The sequence below is a fragment of the Acomys minous genome, assembly GCF_964271855.1.
Source record: "Acomys minous genome assembly, chromosome: 1".
Classification (NCBI taxonomy): domain Eukaryota; kingdom Metazoa; phylum Chordata; class Mammalia; order Rodentia; family Muridae; genus Acomys; species Acomys minous.
Window position 1 is genome coordinate 182,202,526 of NC_140483.1, and position 16,052 is coordinate 182,218,577.

The 16,052-nt window shown below is 36.3% G+C and overlaps 1 long non-coding RNA gene across 1 annotated transcript; it reads right to left on the reverse strand.

The window, feature by feature from the left end:
* Positions 1–1,387: 1,387 nt before the first annotated feature.
* On the reverse strand, positions 1,388–13,456 carry LOC311601037. Its single transcript, XR_014780435.1, has 3 exons — positions 13,362–13,456; positions 5,506–5,711; positions 1,388–1,535 (listed from the first exon to the last, which is right to left on the reverse strand). It is a non-coding gene; the product is annotated as an uncharacterized lncRNA (long non-coding RNA).
* Between the last annotated feature and the right edge of the window lie 2,596 nt (positions 13,457–16,052).

The following is a 16,052-nucleotide window of genomic DNA, read 5'->3' on the forward strand; positions in this document are numbered from 1 at the left end:
CAAGATTAAATATGAAAATTAAGAGGCAATCAAAGGCTACTTTTCTCAACTTCCTACTGTCCTCAGATTATCATGAATTTTGTGTTTACACACCCCTTAATATCACTTTAAAATATATATTTATATATAATGAATGCATGTATATGTAAATATGAGAAATAAGTTATTTTAATTGCTGAGTATAATTTTTCCCACTTATATAACTGAAATATTACTGTGCACATCATTTAATAATCTAAAGTTTTCTATCTTGCATATTTAAAATTCACAAGATTTAGATATTGATACAGCATCTATTCAAGTCAAACAAGTCCTCAATAATTCCTGCCTCAAAAATATGTCTGTCAGATATATTGGGCCAGAAGGAATTATTCAGGAATTATATAAATGTTACATTCATAGTGTTTTGGATATTTATATTTGGCAGCCTTGAAGAAAACATCTTTCCTATCTTGTGAGTCTAAAATTCTGAATGTAAATCAATATCTATCATATCTCATTATTATCAACTTAAAACATCTATCTAGACCTAAAAGCATCTCAACCCTAAACAACTAAGCTTAATTGTAAGACTAAGTTATCGGATCTTCAACCTTATCAGATATTTGGGAAGGAATAAAATTAATTACTTGAGTAGACAGGGAGTGCAGGTTAGCAGCTTCCAAAATGAGAAGATGACTGAGACAGTTTGCTGCCTGAACAGTCACCTAAAATTCTCTCTAACTTTGGAGCATCATCTTTAGCCTTCTGGCCCAATATATTTGACAGACATATTTGTGAGGCAAACTATTGAGGATTTGCTTACCCTGTATTGGCAGGGTTTGACTGTCAATTCTGACTACATCCAAGCTTGCCCATTTTTAGACAGAATTCTGTCAGTGGCCGAAAGGAGGCTATTTTACAATGGCTGGTTTGCCACATTTGAAGCCATCTCCATAAGGAGGTTCTTTGATGCTCATCATCTTCTTTTGTGTAGGCTGGGTGTTGCCAGGAGTTAACGCGTCTCATTGTAAATGTATCTTTAAAGTAATAAAAAACATCTTTAAATGCCATATTCTGTATGCCTCTGAGGTTTTCATTGGTCATTAATATCCCTCTACATCAATGGTCATTTTTTCTTTTGTGTAGGGTCTTGGTTTAACTCTTTTAAATGCCCTCATACATCTGAAGGCTCTTCTGATAATATCCAACTAAACACTGAATTAAAGATCTGTAGGGAACCAGAAACACCTGGCTGCCATGCCAACCACTTAGCCACTGCTTTATCCATCCATATTTGTTGTTGTTATTTTACTGATTTGGTTTGCTTTGGTTATTGTTGTTTTAGCAAGCCACACTCTCCCATGGTACTCTATTTATATGTAAAACTATCTGTGCTACACACACACACACACACACACACACATACACACACACACACACACACACAAAGATACAGGTTTCCTCCTCCAAGACTCTTGTCACTGCAAACAGGAGTTGATCCTCCAGTCTCTTTCAGGCCTCATGCTGTTCTCATCTTATGCTCTATGGTCCCACTGTGAACAAAGAACATAGAATAAGAAAGTTAAGATATTCATATGTGAGGATAATAGTTCACTGTGAAATGCAGGCTCCAATAAAATCACACCACATCATCAAATGCATAGTCTCTTGAGAGAAGGCTCAGGTTTGCTTTATGTAAAATTATAGTAATCACTAGGAATGAACCTACTACCTACAAACATTATGATTCCACCTAATTTGTAGTAGTAAAACATGGCCCAAATGCATTATTCGAATGCACATTAATATCAATTTGTACTATATGTCTACTCTTTGTCAAACACAGCTTTAGAGAAATTATACTCCTGATGGAAATTCTCAGCTGGACTTCAACTATTTATTTTCTTTTCATTTTTAAAAAGGATTTGTACAAGCAGCATTCTTTCTATTGAAAACATTTCACTCAGAAGCATGCTGAATGTAGAAAGGAATAAATGTTATTGAATTTTGAGCAGTTTTTGTAATTTTAATTAAATGATAAATATTAATTATTATTTAAAATACAGCAAAGTTAAGGTTCTTAGTTCCTAACTACTGTGCACAGAAATTTACCCAGCTAGTACAAATTTAATTTGTAATAATTGTTTCTGTAATACTTAAATTATATGGTACAGTATAATAAGTGATAATAGTACATATTACAAATAGGCTGACATCTTAACAAAAAACCTTCTAAAACATGGCTATTATACTGGAGGAAAATAGTATTAGTATTGTAAAGTAGCTACATTTACAATTTGCTTAGAAAATCAATCATAACGCATTAAACCTCTAAATAATTTGCAAGCAAATGAGCAAAAATATTTAAATGACCGATCACAGGTATTCATGTTATTTCAGGGTGGGAGAAAAAGGTAAATGGATTTGCAGTAAAACCTTCTGTTAATGAATGCACACATGTGTGCTAAGCTATCTGTGACTCAACCAGCAGAAATCTGAAATGCAATTACTTTGTATTTATCATTTTGCTGATTTGTTTTCTAATAAAGTGTTATTGCCCAATGATGATGTTGAATTAACTACATAATGATGCTCTTGAAGATTAGCTAGATTAAATCACAGCATCCAAGAACTGAGGAATTACTTCAGAGACCTGACGAGGACATCTAAATCTCCCAATAACAAAATTCTTTTAAATCATTGCATAAAGATAACTGTTCACTCTGCCTGTGACACATTTCCTGTCCAATATTCAAAAGAATTTCTTACTAAAATCTTTAACTTTTATCAAAGCTGCAAAAATATATAATTAACTTTCACCATCAGAGTGAACTATTTTGTTCCATTTGTGGGGTTTTTAAAATTTACTTTTAAGTAGTATATAATAATTATATAAGATAATGAGATTCTTTGTGGCACTATCATCCTTTATGTAATGTCCTTTGATCATATTTACCACCAATTATCCTCTTGTGTCTTCTCCCCTTTCAAATTGTCTCTCTTATACATTAAAGCTCTTTAAAAGTACTTTTGATACTGATATAAGAAATGTGATATATTTCTTTCTGAGAATGGCTGATTTTGTTTAACATGATTGTAGCTCCATCCATTGCCTACTAAAGAACCTGATTTTATTCCTCTTTATGGCTTAATAACACCCCATTTATATTTTAGGTCATATTCTTTAACCCATTAATTTATTGATGGTTTGCTAAGCTTCTTCTATAATTTGACTGTCATGAACAGTGGCATAACCAATGTGGTGTGATAGTGTGTTTGTTGTATGCTTCTTTGACTCATTTGGGTAGAAACGCAGAATAGTGTGGCTGGAACATATGGTAGATCTATTTTTGTTATGTGACAAACCTCACATAACAAAGAAGTAGATGTTCTAATTTACATTCTCATCAAGAGAGTTTAAGGAAGGGTTTATTGTTATATTTGCTCCTCTACATCCTAGCTAGCTTTCACTGGTGCTTGTTTTCATGAAGACTAAGACTAGGGTGAAATGGGGCCTCAGTGTACTTTTGATTTTCATTCCATGAAGGCTAAAACTATTCCTATATCCTTGTTATTATTTCTTGGCCACATATATCTTTTTTGTAGAGTTATCCGATCAATAAATTTGCCCACTCATTTCTTGAATTATTTGTTCTTTTGATATTTAATTTATTAAGCTCATTAGGTATTCTGAATATTAATCCTATTATGGGTGAAAGCTGCCAATATTTTCTTCCATTCTATGTTCTGTCTTTTTATTCTGATAGCTATTTCTTCTGATGTGTAGAAGCCTTCGCATGTAATACAATCCTGCCTATACCTCTGATATTATTTCTCTAGTGATGGGAGTTCTATTCAGAAAGTCATTGCCTATAACTATAATTTGAGGTGTTTTCCTTATGTATCTCTCTTATACTTTGACAGTTTTGGGACTGAAACATGCTTTTGATACATTTCTATTTCTAGTTTTCATACAGAGTGGGAGATAAGGGTCTGGACTCAGTCTTCTGCATATATTTATCTAGGCTTTGCATGGCTATTTGTTGAAAGGTCAGATTGCTAGGTAAGATTTGTCATATATTTTAGCTCAAATAAAAATAATAAATGAGCAAAATCTCAAATAATTCAGAGAAGAATCTTATTTTCTTTAATAAAAGCTGAAAGGAAGATATTCTCTGACCACTTTGAATATTGACACAATAGATGAATTCATCAGCCATTATTCTCTGTTTTGTCATGATGTGACACTGATGTTCATGACCCCCAAATTATCATTTACACATGCCCAAAGCATTTTATACAAAACAAATGTATTTATTCCTTAAACCAGTATTATCTGGCTTTCTTTCTTGGTTTCCAATGTATTTCCAGATTATACGCTGTTAATAACTTTTCCTAGAAGTGCTAAGTTCGTAAAATTACACCAAATGTACATATAATCACTGCTAATTAGATTTAGGGTGGTGCTTTGAACAACATTCATCCTTAGTTGAAATAATCATGGTCATCCTAGAAGCCTGCTTTTCCTTTTGTTTTCCCACTTGAGCTAAGAAAGTTGCCATCCATTGCATTCCTGAGGATCTTAATATTGTCACAGAATAAATATCTCCAGGATGATATAATCAGTAAGGTAGTGAAATCTACTAATATGTAATAAGGAAATGCCCATCTACTCAGGATGTCACTGTAAGTTTGCCTAACTCCAGCACACACATATCTGTCTATTCTAACAAAAAGGATTCATAAGAGTTACAAAGAGGCTGCAATATTTAATGTAGCAGAGCCACATGTACAGGAAGCACAAACTTATGGAGCCTTCATTACATAAAGGGTTATGTACTTATTTCATGTTCATGATAATTTTGGGAGGTTGTCACTGTTAGATCTAACTGGCAGATGAAGAGCTGAAGTTATGTGTTGAAAAGGTATGGCAACAGCAAACTATCATGCAAGAGCACTTTGGTACTGCTGCTGGTTGGCTTTAAAAGGCGTCAGTTATGTCCACATAAAGACAGCTGTTTAGATTTTCTGTAATTCAAATATATAATTCTGTGCCCAATGAGTCTAACTCAAGTTATATGCCTGTGGATAAATTCAACTGATGACAACATTTAATCACCTGAGCAATCCAGTACAGCATGCTTTTCCCTGCGCCAGAGTGGTACCTTCTTCACCCTATTCCTTAAAGGCAAGCACCAGCTGATCTTTGTGTTTCCAGTTCTAATCACAATATTTGAAAGAGAAAAAGAATTCTGCTCTTCTTAATTTCTAGAACTCAGAAAACATGCTGCACTATAAAATAGCCTTTGAAATATTAGAAAGAAAAATACTCATTGACAGTCAAATTAGATGAGTAGTCTGGCTTAGTGCTCAGCTGAGTGATGCCATCTCCTTGCCAACCGGCTAAGTTATAATGTGCTCGCTAGCAGAGGCAATCAGATGTTTTCTGCACACCCGTTTCTTTTTTCCTCTGCCTGTTCTTTCTTTTCCCTTTCATTTCTGATTACCATAAAATGAACATACCATATAGCATTGCCATTTCTTTAAAATGTAAATGCAGAAATAAAGTCTTTCCAGGATATCAAAGGCAGGCCGCCCTCCGTCGTTACAAAATGTCAGGCTCATTTTTCCGGAAGCCATGGAAATCGAAGCCGTTAGATGGCAAAGTGAAATGTCCGCAAAGGCTAATCCTGCATGGAGGCCACTGACAAATTTTATGACCATGGATCCTGAAATAAACACCATTCAGTGAGTGTTTGTACAGTCAGGCCATTAAGTGCAATGATTTGTATTTCCTCAAGAGATCCCTTAAACTACAGTGCCTGGTGTTTGCAGCAGCTTGGCAGGAGTTGTATTTTTTTTTAATCCCGCAGTTCACTGGCCAATAAAGTGTGCATGGGGTACAATACTTCTCTAGCAAGCGCGAAAGGAGAGGTGTGACTGTTGTGCTTTGCAGCGGCCCTCGGATATCTGTCACATGTGTAAAGTGCTTCAAATGCTAATCTAATTTGTTTAGTTAAAGTAACTTTTTTTTCATGGTAGATGGTGCTGCCTTAATATACTTTATGTTGCTACTAATATCATCCTACAGACTGGGTTAAGAATTTGTAAGCAAAATAGGTTTATTATGAATCATGGTAGTGGCCCAATACCAGTGGGCCACCCAACCTTCTTTCCTTCAATTTCACCTCCCCCCCCCCCCCGTGGTAGATCTCTGAAAACACATGGCAAGAAAATGTGGGAGACCAGGTTAAAAGAACTTCCTGAAGGAGAGCCTCTCAAAGAGTATCTGTATATATGGTCACATGAAGGGGTTAATCCACTCATGAGGGGAGAGATCTGGCCAGCCTTTAAAAGTCCCACCTTATAAGGAGTTAAAATTCATGAATGTGACAGAAGTCAATGTCAAAGCACATTCACAGGACAGCGAAGGGTTAGCTTTTGCTCTTTTGGGGCTCTGGGGCTGTGGGCACAGCCTTCTTCTATATAGTGATTGCTGTCTGTTCTTAAGAAGATTCTTTAAAGGTAAGAACCTTGGAAAGATAGCCAAGAAGATCTAGAAAGGATGAGGCAGTAAGCACTCAGGCATAGAGAATACGGTCAATTTCCAAGAAGTTTCCTCCAGCAAGCAAATGCATGTGCATGTAAAGATACGTATAAAACTTATATTCAGTGGATTGCCCCTGGCTAGAGACAGGTAAGCGCCTTCTGTGATTAAGCGTAGGCATTGCTGTCTAATAACTCAGCTATTGTTTTCCTCCTTTGGAGTCCTGTGAAGTTTATTAAATCCATTAGTTTGTGCGTGTTTGCTGCAGAGGTAGACATTACTTTTTGCATTGATTATAGAATGGCTCAAATTTTACTTTCAACTCTTCTTTAGTTTTTGAAGTGTTGCTTTTTTTCTTTCGATTCTCTCTGAATGTTGCTAGATGCCTACATTGTGTGTTACCCAAGCAGCATATATTCGTTCATTCATTTACCTCAGCAACCCTGAGTAATGGGGCCTCTTCTCCTCCTTTGTACTCAGTATCCTGAGCACTAAGTACTTTAGTTCATCAAATGTACTATGAAGACATCAAAAAATTGAGAGGTTTTTTTTTTTTTGTTTTTTGTTTTTTTGCCATGCAAAGTATTCTTACTTGGGGGTGGGACTAAAGATAAATGTTCTACGTTGGACAAGCATATAGTCTGTCCCTTTCATTGATACCGGCCAACAACTGAAGCTCAGTGGAATGGCTGGAGGCCAAATTCAAATACGTGTGGCACCTTACATAGAGTAGAAATTGATGTAAAGGGTTGGTTTTAAATTGAGGATATTTGCAAAACTGTAATTCCAAAGTCTATTCAATTCTTTTATGGGATAACTACAATATACCAGGTACTATATTAAGCTCTGAGGTTGCAGATACATGATCCACAACTCAAAACACATAAATTTCTAGTTGGGAAAGACATAAACACAATAAAGATAATCAAGTGCTAAAATATATGTGCCATTTTAAACTCTACTCTCTTATTAAATGCTCAAGATAATATACTTGGAGCAAAAATAGATTGTTAGTTTAATGAGCTATATGATCTCAAGACTACATTTAAGAGTATACTGTGCAGGGGACAGTAGGGATTCCCCCCTCCTCTTTCTCTCTCATTCTCTTCTGTCTCTCTCTCTCTCTCTCTCTCTCTCTCTCTCTCTCTCTCTCTCTCTCTCTCTCTCTCTCTCTCTCTGTCTTTCTCTAATCATTTGAGAGAAGGTAAATTATAACCTAGGTCTCAAACTTGCTGTACAGCAGAAAATGTCACTGAATGAACTCCTAACGTTTCTCTCTCTCTCTCCAATAGTGACTCACATTGTTTCCCAAAACATGCACTTTGTCTTGTCCAGTATCCATCCCATTCATTGCCACATCCAGTGCCCAACACCAAATCTCTGAAAATGTTTGCATTCAGCCCACATCTACACAGCTGTCTTCGTCTCCCTACCTCCTCCACTCCTGCCACACTCAGTGGCTTCTAGCCCAGCCCTGTCTCATCAGGCTCAGCTTTGGAACTGATTTGTCGCTTGGCTCTGCAAATCTCCACTGGTGCATTTAAGCGTCCCTCAAATGCACTGGCCTGTCATGCACACCACTTAAGTAGCGTCTCATGTGAGGAAGTCATGCATAGTTTATTTAAAAGCCCTTCAGCTCCCTTGAAGCAACAGCCAAGCACAGACAACTAAGTTGTTGAGGGCCTCTGTTGTTCACTGCAAATCATAACATCAAATATGGCATCAGACACACTGAGGAATAACCCGAAAGCAATTTATGCTGATGAACCCCAGCTATTAACATAATAACACTGGTTCCACAAGCTTGCTAAGAAGTATATTAGCCTGGGTTTGGGGAAATCAGAACTGAGAGACAGTTCAAACCTCTGATGACTTCACTGGGGCATAATGACAGCAAGGAGGCATATATAAATCATGGTTAACATTTTCAAAGTGTAGGCACATTCGTCCTTTTCAAGAATCTAGAACAATGAATAAAATGGCGATATCAGAGGTTGGCAAAGCTCCAGGAGCTACAATTCTCCATAAGTGACAAACAAAACAATGTCATTGATGAAAATAAGTTTTGGTAGCCTAGGGGGTTATAATATTGACTTGAAAGTGGGATGATTTCTACCAAAATAAAAACCCTGAAAGCAAATTCCCACACGTGCTGTTGTAAAAGTGATAGCTATTTAGGAAGAATAAAATCAGCAGAATTTTAATCCTCCCCTTGCTTCCCCCTACTCTTTAATTGAAAGGTAAAGGTCAGAAATGCAGAGTCAGCTCTGGATATCCAAGGAAAGACTGATCCAAGCATAGCCATACAGTAAATTAGAGTGCTCCATCAACTCCAATTGCTCAAACCCCATGTGGAAATCAGACATCTCTACAGTGCTGTGAGTCTAAGAGAAAGGTATGAAAATATATCCATTAGGGGACAGTGACATGAAGGTTCTGAAGTCACAGGGCCTGGGGATCAATAGCAATCAATTTTGAAACAAATGCGAAACTAGCCACGTCTGACACAGTAGGTACAATGTCATATTTTGTACAAGTGAGGTTTTGATGTCACAGCAGCAGGCCTCACCTATGTCCTTTTGCAAGACAGATCAGATTTTAAGTTTTGGAAGAAACTTGCTACCGGAATTGGAGGAGATAAGTTGAAGAAGGGGGAGCATAAGGAAATAAGAAAACTGTGAAAAACAGAAGAGCCACAAGGGATGCTATGCAAATGCAGTTTCAGGGAAGGTGAATGGAGTTTGCTGCTGGAGCTCACTTAAAAGGACATCCTCTACCCAGATACACTGTAAAATCTAGAACCCCGGAGGATTTAATTTCTTGTGCCTAAATAATGGGATTTAAAAATGCTTCTACATTTGAAACTCTGACCTTTCCAAACTGTCTCTTTGGAAAGAAAATAGCATATTTCTTATACAGTCTGTGCAAAGAAAACCCAGGAAGAGAAGAGTTAGACCACAGGCTTTTCCTTTCCTCTTAAATCTTACATGTTTACTCATGAATGCTGGGCAGGCTCAATGCTGACATACAGGATTATAAAACTTTGCTGCGGCTGTCTGCAGTAAGAGCAAGGATTACGGTCTGCTTCACATCAGGAAGTTTCACCTCCTACCTTTCTTTGCCTCTTCCTCCTTTTCCTGTTCCTCCTTTTCCTTGGCCTCCTCCTCCCGTTCCTCCTCTTTCTTTTCCTCCCCCTCTTCCCTCCTCCCTCCTCCCTCCCTCTGCCTCTCTCTCCTACCCTTATCCTTGTGATTTCCTGTTCCAAATGTAACATGCGTCAAAAGTTTATTATGTTACTCGACTTTGATCTATCATTATGTGTAAAGATGTCATTCGTATCTACTACTGTAAGTCTGAATGGTACATATATATCAATTCTAACAGACTTTTGAAGGGAGTAAGTACATTGAATTTTACCTTCAGATATGCCAGTGTTTTTATGTCTGTGTGGTGTTTTGCTTTATCTTTTGGCAAACATTTGAAGAACGCATGCGGTCCACCACTAACCATGTTCTTTGGTTTCTCCACGGACTTCTTTAGGTAGAAAGTGCCCTGCTGCAAGCAAAGTGCAGGGAATGAGGGAGGTTGTGATCCTCATGGACCCACATGACAGAGCAATGAATACAAATTGACCACATTTAGCTTTAAAATCTAATCATATTTGCCTCACTAGACTGGATTCGCTCAGAAACTGTGTACCATGTCTTTTTTCCTTTTTCTTCTGGGATGCTAATGCTTGCATACACTACCTCTGTACTCTTTTTTTTTTTTTTATTTCACAAGTTCACAAGTGCAGAGAGATTTTACTTTCAGATGCATCTTAGTAGCTGCAGCCTTACCTTCACTTGATTTAAGTGATATATTCACACGAGACATTCGACCTGTAGTTGATGCTGGCCTGATTTATGATTTTGTAGGCCTCTGAGACAGGAACAAATGGATTTTGAATGTGAAAAAAGAGAATATACACTGATAAGATATTCAAACTGAAGCCTGGAGGGAACAAAAACTTAGAACAAAATGATGAGAATAACAAACTAAAACTGCCAGATGCTTAAAGAACCCCAGCGCTGCGAGGAATGGACATTTAACAGTCCTGAGAGTAAGAAAAAGCAAACCCAAGAGTAAAAGAAACAATGAGCTCAAGAAAAACATAAGCTTGCGTGAACTCTAGCTAAAATAAGTCACGTGAAGCTATGACAATAAGTGTTTCCTATTCCAGCTTCATAGAACTAAAAACAGAAATGGTACTGAAATCTTCAGGAGAGATGCAATGCCTTACATTTAGGTGAGAACAGTTGAGGCATGAATACTCATCAGTGGAAAACCCTGATAGCTGAAAGAAAAAGTCACAGTAGTTTTCAAGCACTGGAAAAAAATTGCCAGCCCAGGCTTCCATACCCAATACAAATGAGCTTTGTCTGGAATGAGACCCCCACAAAGCTTTCCTCCTTTCATTATTAACATGTCTAGCCATTTTTCCCATCATTACACTATTATTTACGCAGCCGTGTTGAGGAGAGACTGCTTCCCAGAAGACTTCCTGGTATTCTGCCTTTTACAATCTTTCTGTGTCCTTCTGAGATGTTCCCTGAGTCATAGATGCAGGGACTGTGATGTAAACATGTCTGTTGAGGCTGAAATATCCAAGATCTCTTGATCTCTGTATGTGTCCAGTCATGGTTTCCTGTGACTGTATCTGTTTGCTGTAAAGAGGGGCTTCTTTGATGAGCAGTAGTAGATGCAGTTACTTATGGTTACAAGAATATGATTTACAATGTAGTAAGAAATTTTGCTGATCTAGCAAGCAAAAGTAGTAGGATCTTTTCATATTCATTGCTGTGAAAAGGAGCATTCACTTTTCCCAAGGATGAACCCTCTTATTCTCCAATGCAGAGTGGTCAGCCCCGAAATCATATGTACAGAAAAATAAAAAAATCATTCTCAGCAAGCCATGGTGTGTGTGTGTGTTTCTATTATGTGTGTTTGTGCATATATATATATATATGATAAGACATATATTATATAGATATAAATATATATTAATATATAAATCAAAGAAAAAGAGCTATCAACTTATGAATGGGAGTGATATGATAGGGTTTGAGGGAGTGTAGTCAGAAGTACTTCAAATATGATAGTCTATTTAGTTTGAAAATAAGTAATGGCAAAATAAATACCATGTAGGAGCAAAAGACCAGAAATAAAAGGAAAGCTCTCACACTTCAAACATCAGGCCACATCTACTTGAAGTGTTCTTTGACCATTTACCATGTCTTACATAATCATGGGAAAACTAACTCCTAATGACTCATGCACCTGAAGAGATTGTAGCCTCAAGGGCTATAATTTACAATCCAAGTTTCCTGCTTGACAAGATTTGATGATGCTCATCTATCTAAGATATGGACCCATACATACAAATCATAAGATAAGGCCAAATCACTCCCCCATCAATTGCCATAGAGGATTTCCAAACTCAATCAGTCACTTCATTCCCTTTGGGCTTCCGTGCCGCCTTCTTGTATTTCAATATATTTATATATGTTTCTCTATTTCCGTATTGTGACAAACTCTGATCACCTGTCCCTGTCCTTCACTGCACAGAGTCCATGCAGTGTTCCGTGTTTTGTGGTAGTGAAGCGTGAACCCACGGCCCCACCCACGCTCTGCATGCATCCTACCATTTGTGTCTCTAGTTCTCTGCTTGTCTTTTAATGTTGAGGTAGAACCTCACCAAATGCTCAGGCTGCCTGTGAACTCATTCTTCAGCCAAAATCCGCACTGAATTCTGTTCCTACTCCCTCAGCCTTTTTAGTGGCCTGCATTAGAGGCTGCACCAGCAGTCCTATTTCATACAAATATTAATGAAATCACAGAAATGGAAAGTCTAGTTGAATTACTTTATTGTAAGGTAACATAGCCTAAAACACAAGATATTTCAGTTCATAAGATAAATCTCAAGAAATTTAAGATACTTGATATATAATATGTTCTCTAACAAGAGTGGAATTTGACTAGATACCAAAAATTAAAATAAGGCATAAAATTCCCCAAACACTTATAAACCAAGCTATACATTTTTCAGTAATCCATAGGCAAAGAACTAGCCTTAATAAATAAGTACACATTGAATTTAATGGATATTATTTTATGACAGACCCACAAACTAAGGGTACAATTTTAAAAAGTAGGAAAAATTATATTACTAGATGATCACATTAGAAAACTTGTCTCACATTTAGCTTTAAGAAACTAGAAGGACAGTGTGTAAACAAAGTGGGAAAAAAACAAAAGCCTAAATATTAGAGTAGAATGTCAGTAATCAAAAACAGAAAATCAATGAAGCAGAACATAAAAATTCTTGGAAACAAAATAAAGAAATAAATATATAAATGTATAAGATTGAGAAGACAAAAGAGAAGACATTAAATTGAAAATATCAGGAATGAATATAAGAATTATCCAAGATATGTTTTGATGTCTATAAATCTTGTAAAAACCACATATAAAGTTTCAACCTGTATGCTGTGGTTGTAAGTAGACATACAATATAAAATAAACAGATTTAACACCCCTAAACTTCTCAAGGAAATCAAATGTGAACTTTAAAGCTAAAGATGCACATGACTTCATTAGTCAATTATACTAATGAAGAACCTAATTTCAAATAACTGCTATCATGGAGGTGGTAACACTGACATTGGTCAAATTAGAGGTGTTGTTATACAGAAGTCCTAAAGAATGTATTTTAAAAAATGAACAGATTACTATAGACACAATTATTTTGTGGTTAAGCTGGAAACATCTATTATGTCAACCCACTCCTTACGCCATGTGACTTCAGGGATGCTTTCAAAGGAATTTCCTTTGCAGAGACAAGAAGAGTGGCACCTCAGCAGCCTCCCTGTCTGCCATGACTATTGGAACTTTCTGTCACCCATGACCACTGTAGTGTTTAGAACTCTGGGATCAAATGGTTCAGTACTCCAGAATTCAGGATACAATATACTCCAAGAGAAAGAGCCACTACCACATCCCCACCACAGCCTCATCTTCAGGTGTCTCCAACGTGGGCCTATGATGGGTCACATGTGGCCAAGGACACCTACGGATGTGGCCCAATGCAAACTCATAAGCTTATTTAAAACATTATCAGGCTTTGTGAAATATTTTAATTCAAATGTACAGTTCTTATTTATGATATTGTCAATGGCAAGGGCATGCCACATAAAGTATTTCACTATGTTCTTCAATTGCTAACCTTTCTCCTAGTACCCTCCTGTGTATTCTCAGTCCTCCACTGGTGTCATTTCGGAAGTAAATGGAAGTGGTAAAACCAATGAAAATATTAAGTCTCTGTTCAGAGGGACAAATATGTGCATCTGCACATATTTCACTCATCGAAGCAAATCACTTAATGAAGGTCTGTGCTGATGAGCTGCAATAAAGGAGATTTCATGTACTGGAAAAAATAATCTCACTGTTGCACAGAAGATTTTGTAATCCAGAAGTAACTCTACAAGATAATTTGCTTTTGTAAAGTGTGTATTCAGGTTGCTAGAGTGCATGGCCAAGATGGCCTTTGTCTTTTTATCTGTAAGTAGGTGGTGCCTGTATCTTCCTATTTGTGGAAGCTTAACATTACAGTCTGGTGTATTTAGTTAATTTGTCCAAAGGGAAAGGACTGAATGCAAGGAACATTGGCCCTGTCTGGCTAACTATTTTGATAGGGAAAAAAATTCTCAAAGCAGGGAGAGTCGATGAATGCTTTATTAACAGTTCATTTTACTCTGTTGAGTGAGTGTTCATGTTGAAAAATGACTGAGAATTTTAAAGGTGCAACTAGGTGGTTTCTGGACCATTTTCATGGCCCAGTTGTCAAGTGATGTCCTATAATTCACACTAAATGCCCACTCATAAGTATGGTTAAGGATTGTAGTTGTGATCCTCCAGTTTCTTTAAAGAAGTGTTTATAGACTTCTGCTTTAGAGATTTGACTGGTGGCATCAGCAATTAAATAACAATAAGTGAAGCTGAGATAATTTAAATGTTTCAAAATATATATGTCATCTCCTATTTTTAAAAAATGTATGTGTGATTGTTTTGTCTGCGTGGATTTATGTGTATCACATGCATGCAGTTCCCTTGAAGAACAGAAGATGGAGTCAGATTGCCTGGAACTGGACACGTGAAATATTGTGAGAGTATTGGATTCCAAACTACATCCTCTGCAACACCAGCATTACGCTTTAACTGTTGAACATCTCAGTAGTCTCTATAATTTCTTCTTTTAATAGGAACTTCTTTCCTTCTGACCTGCCACACTTTTGTCAGGGAAGACTGTCTTAGTTTATGAAATTAAACAGAATCTTTTCATGCTTTTAGTGTTCCAGACACCTCTGCTTTAAATAATTTTGAGTAAAAATTTCAATAATTTGAGAAAGATAAAAAATATCTTTATACAATTTCTTCTTCCAAAATATAATTTTGACAATAGGAGACAGGGATATCTCTTTGTGCTTGGTGGTTTAATTTTTTTCTTCTTCAGGATATTTGTTCAGCATAGTCTTCATTGAGTGTGATGAATATTTATAACTGGTGAGATTAAATAGCACATAGGATGTATTTAGCCCTAGATTAATTTATTAATAAAATACTGCATAAGCTCATGAATATCAAGATCAGTTCCAGTTTAGATCTTTTTTTATATGGTAAAAATAATCACAGAAAGATGAATTAGTGATAAATAATTAAAGCATCTAGACTCCTGACTACATTTATTTATTATATTGTCAAGTTGATGTTTAAAGTGTCACATATCATTCCATTAATTAATGGTGCTAAATAAAAGCACTTAGGTAAGAAAGAATAGTGGTAATATTTAATTAACCTCCAAAGATAGATGAGAAAATATATGACCACTCCATGTACATAAATGGTCCGTTAACATCAAGTAATGTAACTGATTTGATTCCACATGATTTGGTTCATATTCTTCTGTAAGCCAATAGGTGTTGAAGTAATTAATTAAATTGATGATTATTACAAATCAAATGATATTTTTCTTATGATTAATTTTATACGTTAATTAGTATTTAAAGTAAATATCAGTGTATTTAATCATTTACGCAACATACGTAACCATCCAACAAGGTATCACTTTTAGTAACATATTTAGAAAAAGTCATACATTGAGAAAACAGTAGCATCATTTGCAATATTTATGGATGGAAATGTGTAGAAGACAGAACTGATGATAGAAACAATTTGTGGAAAAAGAGATGACATAACGCTAAGGTTATTTTTCATACACATAGAGAAAAATGGTAAATGTAAAGGGCGGAGGGCTAAAAAAGTGAAGCCAAAAATCACATCAGAGAAATATGAATGATGGAAAAATTCATCTGGTGAAGGGTAAGGGGAAAGCTAAAATGTGTGAATAAAGCGTATAAGATGATGGAATATTGTCATAGAATGTTGAGCAGAGAAGATAATAAATAGAATTGCAATATAAGAGATA